The sequence below is a fragment of the Tenebrio molitor genome, chromosome 8 (genome assembly GCF_963966145.1).
Source record: "Tenebrio molitor chromosome 8, icTenMoli1.1, whole genome shotgun sequence".
NCBI classification, from domain to species: Eukaryota; Metazoa; Arthropoda; class Insecta; order Coleoptera; family Tenebrionidae; genus Tenebrio; species Tenebrio molitor.
In genome coordinates, this window is record NC_091053.1 from 9564127 (window position 1) to 9581115 (window position 16989).

Consider the following 16989-nt stretch of genomic DNA (forward strand, 5'->3'; position numbering starts at 1 on the left):
TCAAATTTTTCAACCATATTTTGACTTAGAATCGTGATAAGCCAATTTAATCAAAAAAATAACCCTACCTCGCACGAAATCTTTGTCCTTCCACTAACTCTTCGCCAATGGCACGCACAGAACTTGAAGTCGTACATTGTTCCATACCGGCGGCCATCTTGGAGTGGCTTATCACCTTTTACACGTACAGAAACAGGGCAAACAGTAGCAGGGCAATAACGGGATTCAGCAGTGCTGCTGACATCTATAGGACAAACGCAAAAACGCTTCATCTGTGGCATATCATGCACTTGCCTTAGTACATTGAGCAATAAAAAAGGAGTTTTGAAAAAATGTGGCTTATCCTTATGTTGCAATATGCTCTTCGAATCTAAATTTCTTTTATCTGTAGTACCTTCAGCAATAGTTCAATTATGGGAAAAAAAGTTGTTTCTAGTAGATTTTAATAAATGCGGTACATCGAACAGATAAAAAAATTTCATGTCGTTGGCAAAGAAATAAGGCTTTTCAGCAGTAATATTAAGTTGCTTTGTTAGTTTCATGAAGTTTGACTCTTGGTCTGAAACTACAGCCACTACATTAAGGCCTATATTTTGTGATCTTATTATCGATCATGGTTTTTAACTTCCCCGCAGGGCAAGATGAATGTAGAAAAAAATTCGTAAGCGGTTGTCTCCAATGAGCGTGAATTCCATGCGCCATCAGGACAAGTACATTTTTAGCCGGAAGAAAAGTTTTGCGAAACGATTTGAGGGACATTTCATCCGGACATAACACAGCCCTTAGCTTGGTTATTCAAACGTTTCACTTTCATGCCAATCGACGAAAAACAAAATCACAAAAATTAGGCGTTATTTCCCATTTACGAGTTATTTTCAATAACGTTGACTTTGATGTCTAAATGTTTTTGCCAAAAATTTGTATGTCTTTGGACCCATGAAATATACGGTTAAAGCAAATTGTTTAAACTCATTGCTGTATCGCGCCCCTTTTGGCGATTTCTTTAATAACGACATTCATGTTTTTACTAACGAAAGTACAGAAGAGGAATAATCTTCTGCCAAAAAGTTTTACACATCTTCTAATTTAATTAAGGATTTATTTTTTTCTTTTTGTTGGCAAGTCAAACATCTTATTTTTGATTTTAAGGCTGTCTTTCTTGGTGTATTACTTGTGAAACTTGTTGAAGTTTGCACAGATGCCTCTAATCCTCTTAGGGGCGTAATATCTCTTACTGCTCCTCTCAATTTCAAATTGGTTTCCGCAGAATCTGCAACTTGAGTTCCGGATGTCGAAGGAATTGCGGCTTCAAAATTCCGGACACCAGAACTAGAAGCAGTTTTTATTGAGGATGTTGATGGCATTTGCACTGGAGACATAGACAACAGACGTTGTTCCAATTCTAAGAGAACGCTACAATTTTATAACACGCGGTCTTCCCACTGCGCACCTCCGAGTTCGTCAGCTGATCCTAGATCTGGGACCATTTGAAACTACTGCCTCTACAGTATGTTATTGAAATGCGTTCAGAAAATTTAAAAGGTGATATAGCTCATCAAAACAAATTACTTTTCTATTTATCCATTTTTCGAAAAATCTTTCTAAACGCAGATAAAATTTTAATTAGTTTGATCGTAAATTCTAGTGCCCGCCAATGTCTCCGCGCGTACATTAAAAGCAATAGAAGATTAAAACTTAGGTAATCAAGCCAAAACACCACACCACACTTGATCAAGGCCACTAACCTTTAAATTAAATATTCGAAATGAGGCCCTCCGTTATCGATGCACGCTCCTGTGTGCCCTTTGGAGCCACAGAAGCGAGAGTTCTCATCAACATGTCAGAATTTTGTCGAATTATATCGGCAGCATTATTCACACGAATAGTTAATTGTTCGACGGTGTTAAAGAGCTTCAAGAAATAAGTGAGAACAGAGTCAATTGCTTTATTGCGCCCTAACCATTTTATCAAGGATAATTACATCCATAAAGCAATTGACTCTGTTCTTACTTATTTCTAGAAGTACTAAAATCTGGAGTCTCATACGCAACCTGTTTTAAATGGCCCCTTAAAAAAAGTCACAAGGGTTTGAGTCCGGTGAACGAGCTGGCCATGAAATTGGCCCATTACGACCTATTGAAGAAGCCATTGACAAAATGCAATTCGAAGTGGTGGATCTTCTGGTTTTAAGGGTTGGACACGTTGAAGGTGATAAGGATGTAATCTATATTCGTGCAGCGTTCTCCAAATTGTAAAACTAGAAACACCCATTCGTAATGCAAGTCGTCGACAACTAACATTCGGTTCTTTCTCAACAGCTTGCAGAATTTCAGGCTTCAAGTCCAAGACACGGCGAGATCTTGAACCGCCTCGATCTCGGTTGACAGGACCATAATCCGTTAAATGCTGGACAGCATTCACAAAGGTACTGTTACGACATCGCGACAAAAACGTACACCGACTTCCGCCGAAAAATCCGCGCAGAGAAGGGGCGACCAGCGACAAAAAGGGGAAGTTCACGGCTAATTTGCAGTGTAGGTAGTGCCTGGGGAGAGTCAAGGGGACAGTGATCCAGTGATTTTAGCAGGGCTCACGTGGTGACGTAGGGGAGTCCAAAAAGGGGCCGTTGGAGACGATTCGTCCAGGTGGTGCCACCTCCCCAATCGCCAAGCTGATCAGCGACTCCACTACGACAGGTCTCAGGAACGAACGCTCGTACGAAGCCGTTGTTCTTTCACGGTCCCATCCATAAACGGAATACGGTGAAAATAAATGTTAGTTATAAATTTGAGTTTTCGAAAATTTGGTAAATAGAATAGTAGTTTATTTGACGAGTTTGTGTGTAAACGAGCGTTTTAAAGGCCCACGAGTGCCAAAAAAGGCCCAATTTACACACGAACAAGTTCAATACAACGTTTTTTTTGTTCGACGAGCCCCTTAAAGGCTCCAAATCGCTTAAAACCTTTACAATTAGCTTGACGTTTCGTTTTGACAAGTTGTGACATTTACCAAAATCCGTTCACTTATGTATCCCCGCCAGTGGCGTAGCGTATAAATCAATTTAAAGGGTGTTTTTGAAATTAACAAAATATTAGACATTTCTTATACGCAGTTGTCGGGTACTGTCAAATTCTAATGGTGGGTTTGGATTTCAAAGCAACCTAACAACCCATCAAGATGACGAAAAACCCAAACAAATGACAGTATTTTTTTTCAGATACGTGTAACGACTGTCCTGAAGAAATAATGTGAATATTGTATTATGTAAGACAAATATATTTAAAACTCTAATAGAGCATCATGGTCCATCCATTGGTTCAATTCCACTAAGGTCACTACCAGAAGAGTTATTGTCACTGCAGTCTTCTTCATCTGATGAACCAGTATTTACTTGGAACTGTAATGTGTCTACTGCTTCGTCAAAAATTGTCCCAATTGTCGGAATTTTTCTTCCCAATTTCTTGCATATGTGCACACATGTATCCAATCGTCGGTTGTTATTTGGCCAAACCGCTTTCTTGCAAGGTTCTCAACATCATTTAAATAACATATAACATTCCTTGTCACTGTCCATCCCTTAACATTGGCCCAGATTTTTTCAGTGGGATTAAAATCTGGGTGGTATGGCGGTAAACGCAATACCTTGCGCCCATGCTCCTCTAGAGCTGCGTCTAATTTATATTTTGGAGGATACATAATTTTCTGTTCCTTGATTATGTCATATATTTCCGGTTTTGTAAGGTGACAATCATATGGAATATTTCGATTGCTTAACAATTCCATCGTCTCCCCTTTTCGTGTAGCACACGTAATGTTTCTTTCAATGGTCACATTGTGGTATGAAGCATTATCTACGACGAGAACACAATTTTGCGGCATATTTGGTATAAGTTGTCAGTAGACCCATTGAAGAAAATTTTGACTGTTCCTTTCATCATGATAGTCTGTTGACTTTGAACCTATAAATCAAAATCGTATTTATAGTTATTTGCATATTCCTGAAAAACAAATTTTTTATTAGAAATTCAAATTGTCTTAAGAAGTCAGCTATTTAGGATAAACAAAATTTACTATTTGTCTTTCTTGACAATTTTAGTTTGATCAAAATTTAGGTGTACATGTTTTTTGTTGTCCACCATTGTAACAAAAGATTTAAATATAAGAAGTCCATTTGGCACAAAACCAGTTTCACCGCCAGCATGAACGATGATTAGACGTTTGCCTTTTCCTGTAAGTTTTTTGAAATCTTTCCCACTATCATCGTACCAGCCTTTCATTGCACATGGGAGCTATGTATATACGTTTCGTCCGTGTAGATGATATTTCTACCCTCATCCCGGTATTGTTGGATAAGTTTCAGACGAATGTCATGTGATTCCATTAAAATTTTGCGCTTGTCTTCAGTTGTTCGCCATCTATATGACAAATGCAAACAAACTTTCAATCACAACAAATATGAATGTACAAGATAAAAGACGTATTACCTAAATTCAAGTTGTTTCAAAATTTTGTTCAAACATGTTTTTGAGCCCTTAAAAATTGCTGCATTTCATACTGTCCGGTATATCCGGTAGGTGAGTTATAATAGTATCAGAGCCGGGAAGTATCGCTAAGCAACACCTACGGGACTGTTTATTTTTATAAATCAAATCTGACATTTAAAAAAATATAGTCGTTTTCAACGACATCCGTGCTGTCAGTGTCATTTTTAATATGTTGGTGCAGATTGTACACACAAATTCATAACCAGGATTCAGAGTATAAGCAAATCCTAGTTAAAAAAATGTCAAACAAGAAATTGAGGTTATGGTAAAAGTCTTCAACATGGTGTAACACATGGTTAAACTAGGTCATCCTCGGAATTCAAATCAGACTACATATTTTCTTTGATTTGTTTGAAATTATAGAAGATAATTTGAATTTGTCAATTTGCCGCGTCCAGCTAATTTGCCAAGTTAGGAAATTCAAAATTACTAAACTGAAACACCAAGTAATGCCAACATACTATCATTGTGACAGCACGGATGTCACTGAAAACGACTATATATACTACAGGCTGTTTGAAAATTGCTAGTACAAAAAAAACCTGGTAATTGGTGATGGTGAGTTGAAGTCATCGGCAAAAGAAAATTCTAATAAAAATCCTCTAGTTTTCGAGATAAAAATTACTAAAAATTGGGTTAAAATTGTTAGTGCACCACTGAGTTAAGGTATTTTAAAAAGACACTTCACGTTGTTAAGCAATAACGAAATAAAAAATTTGATGTTCTTAAACTGTCAATCTGTGGTTGCCAAGATCTTGCAAAAAAATATAAATTTTTCATATTGTTGTATAGTCCTTCATTATCACTACGACCATCACGCTTGGTTACCAAGGTTGAAAAATATTGCCCCGCCTGAGGCGTAGAATATGCAGGAATAGGGTTACTTTATCCCTTTTGTTTTAAAAAATTAAAAATTGGTTTCTTGGATTTCTTAGGGCTTCCAGATGCCACAGTTTTTTTTTGTACTAGCAATTTTCAAACACCCTGTATATAAGGGGTGTTTTTTTAAATTTGGCGTCGAAGTAGGCGTTGAATTGTCGATTGTGAACGCACTATACAGGTTACGGATCACGGATCAGCTGTTTAAATCTTACGCTTTTACACGAGTGGTGCGTTCTCAATCGACTCTCCAACGCCTACTTCGACGCCAAATTTAAAAAAACACCCTTTATTAGAAACGCAAACATAAATTATTTATAGGGAATATTTACATGTACAGTGGCGGCCATTAATTTGGAAACACCAAGATTTTTCTTTTGTAAATTGTTTGTCGCTTTGGCAAACGTTCTAAAAGTTTTGCAACCGGTAACAATTTTTTTGCATATGGCCACGAAGGAACCATCTTTCAACAAGGTATCGCTAGACCACATATAGCTCAAATTTCTATGCAATGTCTAGAAGAAGCTGGCGTAGATGTGATTTCGTAGCCGCTCAGTTCGCCAGATCTATCGCCTATCGAACATGTGTGGGACATAATAAGGAGAAAAATTTCAAATTTAGGACTTCTCCCACAGAGACTGGCACAACTTAGGTATGAAGTTCAGGTTGCCTGGGCTAATATGCCTCAGAAGGATATCGATTACCTGATCAGATCTATGTTTCGTCGAGTGGCAGAGTGCATAAACACACCGGGAGGGGCTACTCATTATTTACATTTCGATTGTTTTATGTGACAAAAATTTGTTCCAATTTCATCGTTTGGATATTTAGTTGATGTAGGGAGCAAATATTTGCTCCCTAGGGAGAAAATGCTGTACTTCTGTCACGACGTTGACATCCGAGAAGTTGATTTCTACTCCCGATCGTGAAAAAAATAAGTACATACAACATTACTATGGCGTTTGATGGTTTATTGCATCTTGTAATTGCTAATCAAGGCGAGCGTACAAGACAACAGTAAGTGAACATCATTACAAAATACCCAATCTTTCATTTTTTGGTCTATTTTTTGTAGGCAAGCAAATAGGATTCTTCAGAGACATTTAAGAGATGCTAGTAACCCTTTTACTCTACCTGACGAACGCTTTTTAACATTATTTCGTCTTAGCAAATTCTGCTGTAATGAATTAATTGAGATTCTAACACCTTTAATGACGGAATCACGACGCACAACTAAAGTGCCTGCACATCTTCGAATTTTGTGTTCATTGTTTTTCTTTGGGCAAGGAAGTTATCAAGTAGGGATAGGGCATGGATACTTGGTTGCTCAAAGTCAGCCGAGTATAAGCAGGTGCATTAGTGAAGTTAGTGAACTAGTAACAAGGCATCTTTTACATCAGTGGTTAAAATTTCCGTCAAATAATGAACGTCGTCATCAGATTAAAGAACAATTCCAACAACGTGGAATTTTTGAGGATGTACTGGGCATTATAGACTGTACTCATATAAGAATAATAGCACCTCCTGAAGAACATCCGCTTCATCCTGCAGGTCCATACTATTGCAGAAAAGGCTATTATACATAGTATTAATACTCAAATAATCGTAGACAGCAACTCAACAATTTTAAATATAAATGCAAGATTTCCTGGCTCTGTCCATGATTCAGCAATCTGGATGATGTCCAATGTGAAAAGAGAACTACAGCGTTTGTATGAAAGAGAAGGAAATCTAAACTACTTAATTGGTGATAGTACCCACAGGAACCTTGGCTTATGGTACCTTTTGGTGATGTGCCAAATTCTCCTGAATCTAGATATAATAATGCTTTAAGTAGACTGAGAATTGCTATTGAACATCTTAATGGAATACTTAAGAGTAGATTCCGCTGTTTACTGGGACACCGAGCATTGAATTATAATCCAATCAGGGCAGCAAAAATAATTTATACATGTGCTGTTCTTCATAATATGTGTAGGGCTTATAACGTTCCATTACCAGAGAATAATGAAATACCACATGTGCCTGTCCCACATGTTGATAATCAAGCCAATAATGGTAATTGGCAACAGGAAGGTGCTAGACTTCGCAGAAGAATAGTAGCAAGATATTTTCCTGTTGGAAACTAATGAATAATGAAACCAAAGTAATTTATTGCGTACAGATCTTTATTTTTCAATGAATGTTGTCATTATACTATCCACTAATTACATCTAAATTTCAAATTAAACACTGGAGACGGTCTTGTCTTATTTCTAAGTGCTTTCGCCAAAGTAAGGTTGGATTGTGCAAGTTTCACATTGGATTCAGCCAGAACTTTGAGGATTTCCTCATGCTTCTTAGCAAGTTCCATAATTGTCGAATCTTCTTTTTTTCGTTTTAAATTAGATTTGGTCTTCTGTAAAATTGTTAGTTGTAGTTTTACTTAGTACCTACTAGTAATGTTTATTAAACTTACAAACGTAGAAGGATTAGTTGGTGTCACTTCAACTGCTACTTCGCTTGGACCATATATTCTCCTGTTATCTGAAAACAATAATGTTAATAAAAACTGAATTGTAACAGGCTTTAAATGCATAATTCTGAATACTTCTGTTAAACACTTTATTTGTTTAATCACTTACATCCAGGAACTCAGTAGTTTCAATTGAAACTTCGGGTACACCTGCTTCAGGCAAAGTATCTAGCCCTGATATAACAACAGGACTTAACAAAGACAATAGTCTTTCTTCAGAAGGATTCAGGTCCTTCTGTTTTTGTGGTCCACCTCCGGTCCCCTGTATTTCTTTAGCTTTTTTTCGAGTTATTTCTTTAAGAGTACCTAATGACTAAAAGTTACAAATGGTAACAGAAAAAGTACAACTTTTCCAATATTTACTCACTGCTTTCCATTCTTTAACATTTTTTTTGAACCACGTAAACTATTCAGGTTTTCTGCCAGAGTTGCCCACGTGTTTCTGTATTTTTCCATGTTGTGCGGTTTAAGTTTTCCTTCAGATAATAACAAAAACTTATGTTTCTCAAGAAAGTCTACTAAAAATTCTTTTTGTTTTTTAGTCATACGGGAGGCCCTTTCTTTTTCGTTACTCATTTTGTCCAACAATAATTAACAACTCTTCACCACACAGGACACCTCAGTACATCACACTCAACGACTCAACCTCAACAGAACACTGGTCAACACCACAACACATGCTCCAAGCATGAAAAAGTGAGGTTATGTACAGGTATTTTGCCACAAATCGCGGGAAACTGAGGACTTGTGATCTACTAGCGGTTCATTTGAACTACTTTATACGGAAACATCCGAACAGTTTAATGGGACCATTAAAAATGGTGCAATTTAATGGACCTTTCTTTTAATGGAATACTGAATAGCAAAATTAAATTTAACAGTTAAAATTTTTAATTTTACTGGTCCATCATAATTTAATGGGTTGAATACAGAATAGACCCTATTGTCGAACAAAAAAAAATACATAAGTAGATAAGATATAAAACACATTTAAAAAAAAATATTAAAAGAACTAAATATAAGACTACAGGTTCAAATTGTAGGAAAATTGATGCAGTCCTCTTCCTGTTGTTGGTTCTGGAAGAATCTTCAATATCGAAAATGTCCAAGATGTTTGGAAACGTGAAACAATTCTTTTTTTGACTTAAAAAAATATCTGTTTTCCTCTTCTGTTGTGAGACAAACTTCAGAAAATCATTAACTTCAATGTCTTTAATATTGAAAACTTTGGTTTGTTCATCACAGTCATTTTCTTTGGAGTTATTTCTTGTATCACTTGTGCTACGTGCGTCGTCGTTATTCCAATCTAAATCATCCATATCAGGGAGAGTAGGAAAGTCAATGCTTATTTCAGGAAATTCTAATTCATTTTCCACCAGATTATTATCACCTTCAATTTGGCAAACTTTCTTCTTACCAAAGCTTAGACATTTTTCAATTTGAACGTGACATTGTTGGTTGCCACCCAATTTTAACAACCCCCCCAAATTTTTTTTAAATAATATTAGTTTTTTATTTCGTAATACAGTGGTGCTTCATGTAAGTACAACATGTTTTACAGTTTCTGGATTAACCTCATATGAGGACGGTGTAATAATACTAGCACTGTTACAAGAAACTGAAAATGTTATATTTATTTTATTAGTTTCGATTAATTTTCTTAAATTTAAAGTTGATTTTTGATATTTATACACTATTAAATGGATTGTCAACTGAATATTTATTCTGAAGCGTCAAAGCGATTTAGAATTTCGTCTTTTATAACATTATAGTGTTATATTTAAAGCAACTTGGATTTATTTCCTTAAACAAAACGACTCATGGCTGTTTGCATCAACCTCGGTGCAGTCTCCTGGTGGTGAAGATGGGGACATATATCGAAACAGAAAACCATATTTTGCTCTAAATTCTCAAATTTATTTGTTATTCTGAATTTTAAATGTAGTAATCAGGTGGCCCGGATCTTTGCATGATAGTTCTATTTTCGTTAACAGTAGAGTTCAAGTTTTCCTTGAAAATGGAATGCACAGAAATGTTCTTTTTTCTACGACCACTAGCGTAAATAGTGAAAATCACACCAACAACCCCTCTAGTAAACGCTTCCTAAGGGAACGTTTATGTTGGAGCTGCGATGAGCGATAAAAGCGGCGATAAGAGCGAATTGCCATTTGAAAACCATGGCAGTTCGCTCTTGTCGCCGCTTATATCGCTCATCGTAGCTCCAACATAAACGTACCCTTACGTACGTGTACAGTAAATTAACTCCGCCCACTACTTGTTAAGGAATTTTATCATTTGGCCAAATTATGATGGCAGCACCTATGACCGTTGCTAAGCAACGGCCGTTCAGTGACAGTTTAGACTTCTTTCAATTGACATTTTCATCTCGTAGCGTGATCGTTATTTAATAAAAGGTAACACTTAATACAAATACAATATTATTTGCTTCTTAACTAAGCGAACTCAATTTTGGCTGTAAAATGTTCAGCGCAAGCGAAGATGAAATGTGTTCGCCGCCTGAAACACTGGAAATGCTTAAAATTCTAACAACAATCTGCTGACAAAGAAATTTCGCGACAGATGCTAGTGTTTATCAAACAATTCCATTCCAATACAATGAATGAAACCATCTGCTAAGAGAATGCCTTTCTGTTGTATCTGTAAGTAATGGTCGTAGAAAAATATTTTTTTAGAAATTTGGTCGGAATCATTCCGGTCGTGAAAAAAGTCTAGTACGGGTCGTAGAAAAAGTATAGTACATTACTCGAGTATTAACGAGATTACGTACACCTGGATTTATATTACTGGCTCTTTCGTCGCTCGTATGCAATTCATCCACATGTGTGTAATATGCTCTTTACTACTCTCGTAATGTAATATACTATTATTAAAGGATAGTGGGTACTGTTACGTCAATAAAATTCATTTATTAACTCCGGGTTTACATTTCTCTCGTCGAGAGCTATTTACATTCTTAAACTAAGTTAAACTAGACCTTAAAACGACATTTAGCCTACACTACACCTCACTAGTGGTCCAGTCACACGTCTCCGTCCTTGACCGTCGCCGAAGTAACTGTCCGAAACGAGGGACCACCACCGCACCACCTGCCGAGTTAAATCCTGCACCCTTGCCCGCAAGCTATCAAAACTAGGCGGTCGCGATCTACGGACGACCCAAGCTGGTCCACTCCAGGAAAACTCCATCCGGCTCCGACCTTCCTCGTCATCGTCTTGTCACGAGAATAAAAAGCGCTAACAAGACAAAAAGTTGTCCGCCCCGATAACAGCCCGTTTCCTGACCAGGTCTCGCCATCTTTGGGACGAACAACCCGTGGTAAAAAATTAATAGGCGTTCTTCGGTTGAGTGGGGACGGTGTCCCAGCGATCCGAGAAAGTAGCAAATGCCTCATCCCGACGACGCACAGTGGTCCGAAATCTCCAAAACGTGGCCAAAACCTGAAGGTATTCTTGGATTTGGATGAAAATCGGTATACAGGTGTCCCAAAAATGGCGTACTAACGGTGCACTACGGTGTAGAAGAGATTACCGTAAACGTCAGAAAAATGTTAAAAAAATTCTATTGGACTTATTTGATGATTTAGCGGTCTTTGAAAGTGGCACTTAACAGGTCAATTATGTATTTTGAAAAATATGTATCAAATTGTCATGACAGCTACGTCTAATCGTACATATTATCACAAAGTACAAGATCACTCACTACCAATATCTAGTCCTGCATAGTAGAGAATTTAGAAGCTTTGGAAATCGAAAAAATTATTTTAAATCCACTACGGTAACATTGCAAGGTAATGATGTACGAATATATCTTTGTTTACATTGAATTACCGTTAATAATAATAATAAAAAAAATTAATTTTTTTGTCGCAAACATTTTTTTCATGTACATTTAAACATCCTCGATAAGGTAGTAAGTAGTTTGTACGCCAATTTTGGGACAGCCTGTATATACGTTTTTAGGATGGCCGATTACGAATTTGTTCTTATTAAAAAAAAAATGACGGCTTCAAAATGGAGGACATTGTTGTAAAAAAAATGATGTTTCTTGAGAGTAAATCCCTTTTAAAATGTGTTTTATGGTCACTGATTATGAATTTGTTATCGTTTTGTTCAAAAATAAAATGGTGGATACAAAATGGCGGACATTTATTTTAATTGAATATTTATTATTCAAAATTAAATTGGTTAGGTACTGTTACGATTTAAATTTCGCGGCAAATCGTAATTTCTAGAAGGTTCGAGAACGTTCCAGAACGGGCTCTCGGACCCCGACTTCCGGTACCGGTCGCGACGAAATTACGAGAGAAGGGGCAAAAGGTATAAAAGGTGGAAGGTGGAAGTTGAAGAATTTTTGATACTAAAAGTGTAAATTAATAACGTAACAGTACGTATTGTCGATTCTAGATAAGCGCTACGCTCCCTAGCGGAAAAAAACCGAATTACCACTAGTGACGTCATAGTGAGGACGCTGTTTGCTGTTACATGTTTTGATGTTATTTATACTTTATGTATACGGGTTTACACGTGGTTTCGTGCTTTTGTGTGTTTACATGTCCATTTGGATTTAATTTTAATTGATATACGATATAGACGTTTTGTTAAGTGTGGTTCTAAGTGATTGTTAGTGACTAGTAATAAACACTATTAACAGTAATAAGGCAAGGCTTTTGGTAAGATGGTAAGACCATAACAGGAGTGATTGTACATACAAAGCACTGTTTATAGGAAAAAAGAAAATCTTTTGAAGTCATTAGTAGCGATTTTTATGAACAATGGCAGGTAGAAAATGCAATGTAAATTGTGCAGTATATGGTTGTACTTCAGTACGTAAAAAGAACCCAGAATTGTCTTTTCATTCATTTCCAAAAGAAGGGGAAAAAGTCAATATTAAAAATGGATTTGGAGTTGAAGAGGTTTGTAATCGAAGACAGTTATGGGAGGCAAAGTTGAAAATCGGGAAAAAAGTGTCAAAATCTATGAAAATATGTTCTGTACATTTTAAAAAAGAAGATTTTGAACATGCAAGTAAGTTGAATATACAGTGTGGAAATTACTTATGGAATAAATTCATTAGTTTTGAAATTACTGAATTTATTTCATAAGTAGTTTCTACGCAGTATAATATAAATACTGATAAAATGAATTTTTTTTTTTTTAAAAGATAGTGGGTTATGGAGTGGTAAGAAGATGTTGTTGCCAACAGCTGTCCCCAGTGTTAATCTTCCCCAGTCAGCAACTGTAGTTGTAGATGAAGGAAACCAGAATAAAACAAAGGCAGCAAGAGATATGCGTTCAAAGACAAGACAATTGTTTAAAGAGCAAACAGCAGATCATAATGTAAGCAATATAAAAACAGAAGAACAGAGCACGAGAGTTGATACTCTTAGTAATTTGGATGTTGAACAACAAAACATGAGACTTGCAGCCGCTGAGACCCTCATTTTTCTCAACAGGCAAGAGCCAAAATATAAAGATGCTAGCGTACAGACAATAGAGACATGCAAATGTTTTGAAGCCAAGGATACAAAAGAGTGTTTCGTACAAGTAGACACCAAGTTGTCAGTTTCAGTAACTGATGTAGTTAAAACGGATAAGCAGTTAAACAGTTTAACTGGGATTTATTCATTTCAGTTATTTAATGCAATTGTTAAACTCATATCTATGGTTATTGACGATAAACGAGCGCACAGATTATCTGTTTACAATAGGTTATTTTTAGTATTCATGAAATTAAAGTTGGACATGCCTTATGTTGTGTTTGCGGTATTATTCGGAGTTTCATCTCAAACTTGTAAAAATATATTTTTTGATGTAGTTCCAAAATTGGCATGTGTTTTACGCTGCACTATATCTTTGCCTTCTGCTGAGGAAATTAAAAAAAATATGCCCCTGTGTTTCACAGACTTCCAAAAAGTGAGAATTGTTCTAGACTGTATAGAATTGTCTGTACAACAGCACAAAAGACTTTGTTGTAGGATTAAGTGTTATTCACATTATAAAGGTACAACAACATTAAAATTCATGACCGGCGTTAGTCCTGCTGGGGTAATTATATATGTAAGCCCTTTGTATGGAGGCCGAGCTTCCGATAAAGCCATATTTGAAAAGAGTGGTATTTTGGATAAACTAACTCCATACGTAGATGAAATTATGGTCGACAAAGGATTCTTAATTCAAGATTTATGTGAAGGATATGGCATAAAAATAGTAAGGCCACCCTTTCTAAAAAATAAAAAGCAGTTTTCTTATGCAGAGGCAATTATAAATGCCAAGATTGCTTCTGCAAGAGTGCATGTTGAAAGGGCAAACGCGCGCATAAAGATATTTAAAGTTCTTTCAGGCAAAATATCTGTTGAGATGATACCTCTAATGAACGATATTTTCAATATTGTATGTGGTATTGTTAATTTATCAAGACCAATATTGGCCGACAATAAATTTATGTCATAATAGTGTATTACATATTACTTAATGTTACATGTTATTATATTTGAACTGAATCACTATTGGCAGGTGAAAAAATTATTAATAATTGTAATTTATTTTTAAATAAATACTGTATTTTATTTTATGATTTATTTACACAAACATGGTGCAACATGTGGACAAAATAATTAAATTTCAAAGTAAAACAAAATTTTTTTAACAAATCATGATCTCTTAATACATTAATGTTTAAGAAACTATTGTCCTTACTTGCAAAGACCACAAAATCAGTACTATTTAAACCCAAAATGGCCATTCCCAACTGAACTTGGCCATAATATCTGTGTTTAGGGTTTAAATAGTATTGATCTCCATCATGTTTAATAAAATCTCGATGATGTTGAATTGCTTCTTCTATTGTATATTTTTTTCCTAGAATCATAGAAATTAATATTTTTATTACAAGTATTTGGAATTGTTACCTTTCACTATGCACTTTATTTCCAACAATTTTTGTGGTCGTCCATTTGCATCCAGAATTATTCCGTCAGGGGAATATGCCAGCCAAGGATTTGCTTGGCTGATTACCAGTCCTACTTGTAAAATCTCACAATTGTAGTGTTTCCGGTAGGCATCTCTTGCAACTGCCTCACATGCTATGCCATATTCCATATTTGCATTTCTAAAAGGCTTCGGCCAAAAATATTGCAGTGACTTTTTTTCCCATTTTGATTTGACATTTTTGCCATATGTAAATATCGAATAGCACCTTGAGCCAGTTATACGAAATTGGCGCTGTTTCATCCAGGCTGTGCTACAGTGGTAGGTTTTCATAGCCATTGAAATTGGGTCATCACAAACCACATTTGACATATAAAAATCGTGACAGCAACCATGGAGTGGCTGGATTTCTAGTTCTGCCACATATTTCATTATATCATTTGGTTCTTCTAGTAGGGTCTTTAGTGCAATATTTGGCATCTCATTAGAATTTATCATTGAAGGAGCTGGGGTCACTTCTAAATTGCTGCTGCTTGCACCAGGCATGCTCACACGTCCTTGTCTGTATAATTTTAAAATAAGATCACCAGAATTAATTGTTGCATGTTCATCTTACCTGTGTTTAGTCAGAGCAGAATGAGGACTTGCCTCTAAAAGTATTTTTTCAAAATACTTTGAAAGTTCTTCATCCACAACACATGGTGTGACCTCCTCAAAACAAGCCGTTTCCATTAATGGCATGGGTTGATACTGCTCTAATGCAGGTCCTTTTTTAATACTCCATGTACATTTCACATCAGTTTGTGATAGTACCACGAAGTTGGAAATGTTGTTCCTAAAACAGAAATTAAAAAAATTAGTCCACATGTTAAATGTCTATATAGCAAGTACAATAATAAATAAATAATAGCATGCTAAAGGGAAATTAATTCTTATACAACCTTGTACAGAAGATCAGCACTCCAGCGATATGTTTGCATTTTGCACTTTCTCCTGCCTTGCATGTACACTTCATCTCTGTAATATTTACTTTGGCGTTAGAAATCCTCAGCACCCCCGTCACTGTGTGCGGTAACGACACAAGAGATGAAGTTTGCAAACAAATTGCATTTAGATGCACTTCACTACTTGTTTTTTTTGTTGCATCGCACGAAATCACGTGGCGACTATTCAACAAGCGTTCTCCTTCGGCGAAATTTCTCGATTTCGGAGTAGCATCCAGGAATTTGCAAACTGTTTCCACAGTTACATATAATTCTTGTTCACTTGAACTGGACATTTTGAAATTAAAAGCCGTTTAACCAAGACACCACAGTAAGACACAAAGAATAAACAGAATAAACACGTCCTCGAACTTGGCATTGACAAACGAATATCCTCACGTTGACGTCACGAACTATGTCACTACCTGTTTTACCGACATATAGAATGACGTTTGAATCGTCAATACCCACAATTCTTGACTGTAAGTTTTACATAAATTTTACGACCCAGTTTCGTCGTCACTATCACTATCGCTGTTTGCTGATGAATCATTGCCGTCATTTGAGATTGGTTCATTTTGCAGTAAAATGAATGGTTCTTTTAACAAGTGAATAGCTTTGGCAGACAATGAACGAATTTACTTTTGTGGCAATTTTCTGTGGTTTGAAATAAGAGGATCGGACACAACAAAAAGTCTCTTAAATACATCTTCGATATGCTTGTGCGACTACATTTGCGAGCATTAGATATTAATGATTTTTCGAAAAATCTCCTTGCCGTATTACCGTCATTGGTACAACCGAAATCTTGCTTTGGTTGATCAACAATAAGGCCCAATTTTTGGCGAAAATCGTCTTGAATTTTTTTTTTGTTCTTTATCTGCATCACCTCGAGCTTGCCATTTCTTAAAGTCTAACCTATAGGATACATTTAAGCACAACTCAAAAAAATCTTATCCACGCGTGAAGGGAAGACATGCCGTAACTCAAATTATCAACTTTGACTTTTTTTTAAACTTTATCGATATCATTAAAGTCTTTTGATGTTGCTTCACATATATAACAACGCTGCGTTGAAGGATTGTTTGCTAAGGGGTTACACACTTTTGCATCTATCATTG

At 36.1% G+C, this 16989-nt stretch overlaps 1 protein-coding gene and 2 long non-coding RNA genes across 4 annotated transcripts in view; 2 read left to right on the top strand and 1 right to left on the bottom strand.

The window, feature by feature from the left end:
• Positions 1 to 16989, top strand: part of LOC138137246 (uncharacterized) — a 296725-nt gene that overhangs the window by 24039 nt on the left and 255697 nt on the right. The gene's annotated exons all lie outside the window — the stretch shown is intronic.
• LOC138136677 (uncharacterized) lies at positions 10151 to 14524 on the top strand. The gene is made up of 2 exons (XR_011161387.1): positions 10151 to 12983; positions 13120 to 14524. It is a non-coding gene; the product is annotated as an uncharacterized lncRNA (long non-coding RNA).
• LOC138136676 (uncharacterized) lies at positions 14382 to 16348 on the bottom strand. 2 transcript variants are annotated; one of them, XR_011161386.1, is made up of 4 exons: positions 15827 to 16348; positions 15502 to 15720; positions 14867 to 15447; positions 14382 to 14816 (listed from the first exon to the last, which is right to left on the bottom strand). It is a non-coding gene; the product is annotated as an uncharacterized lncRNA (long non-coding RNA). The 2 variants fall into 2 exon arrangements; XR_011161385.1 differs by having other exon boundaries at positions 15502 to 16347.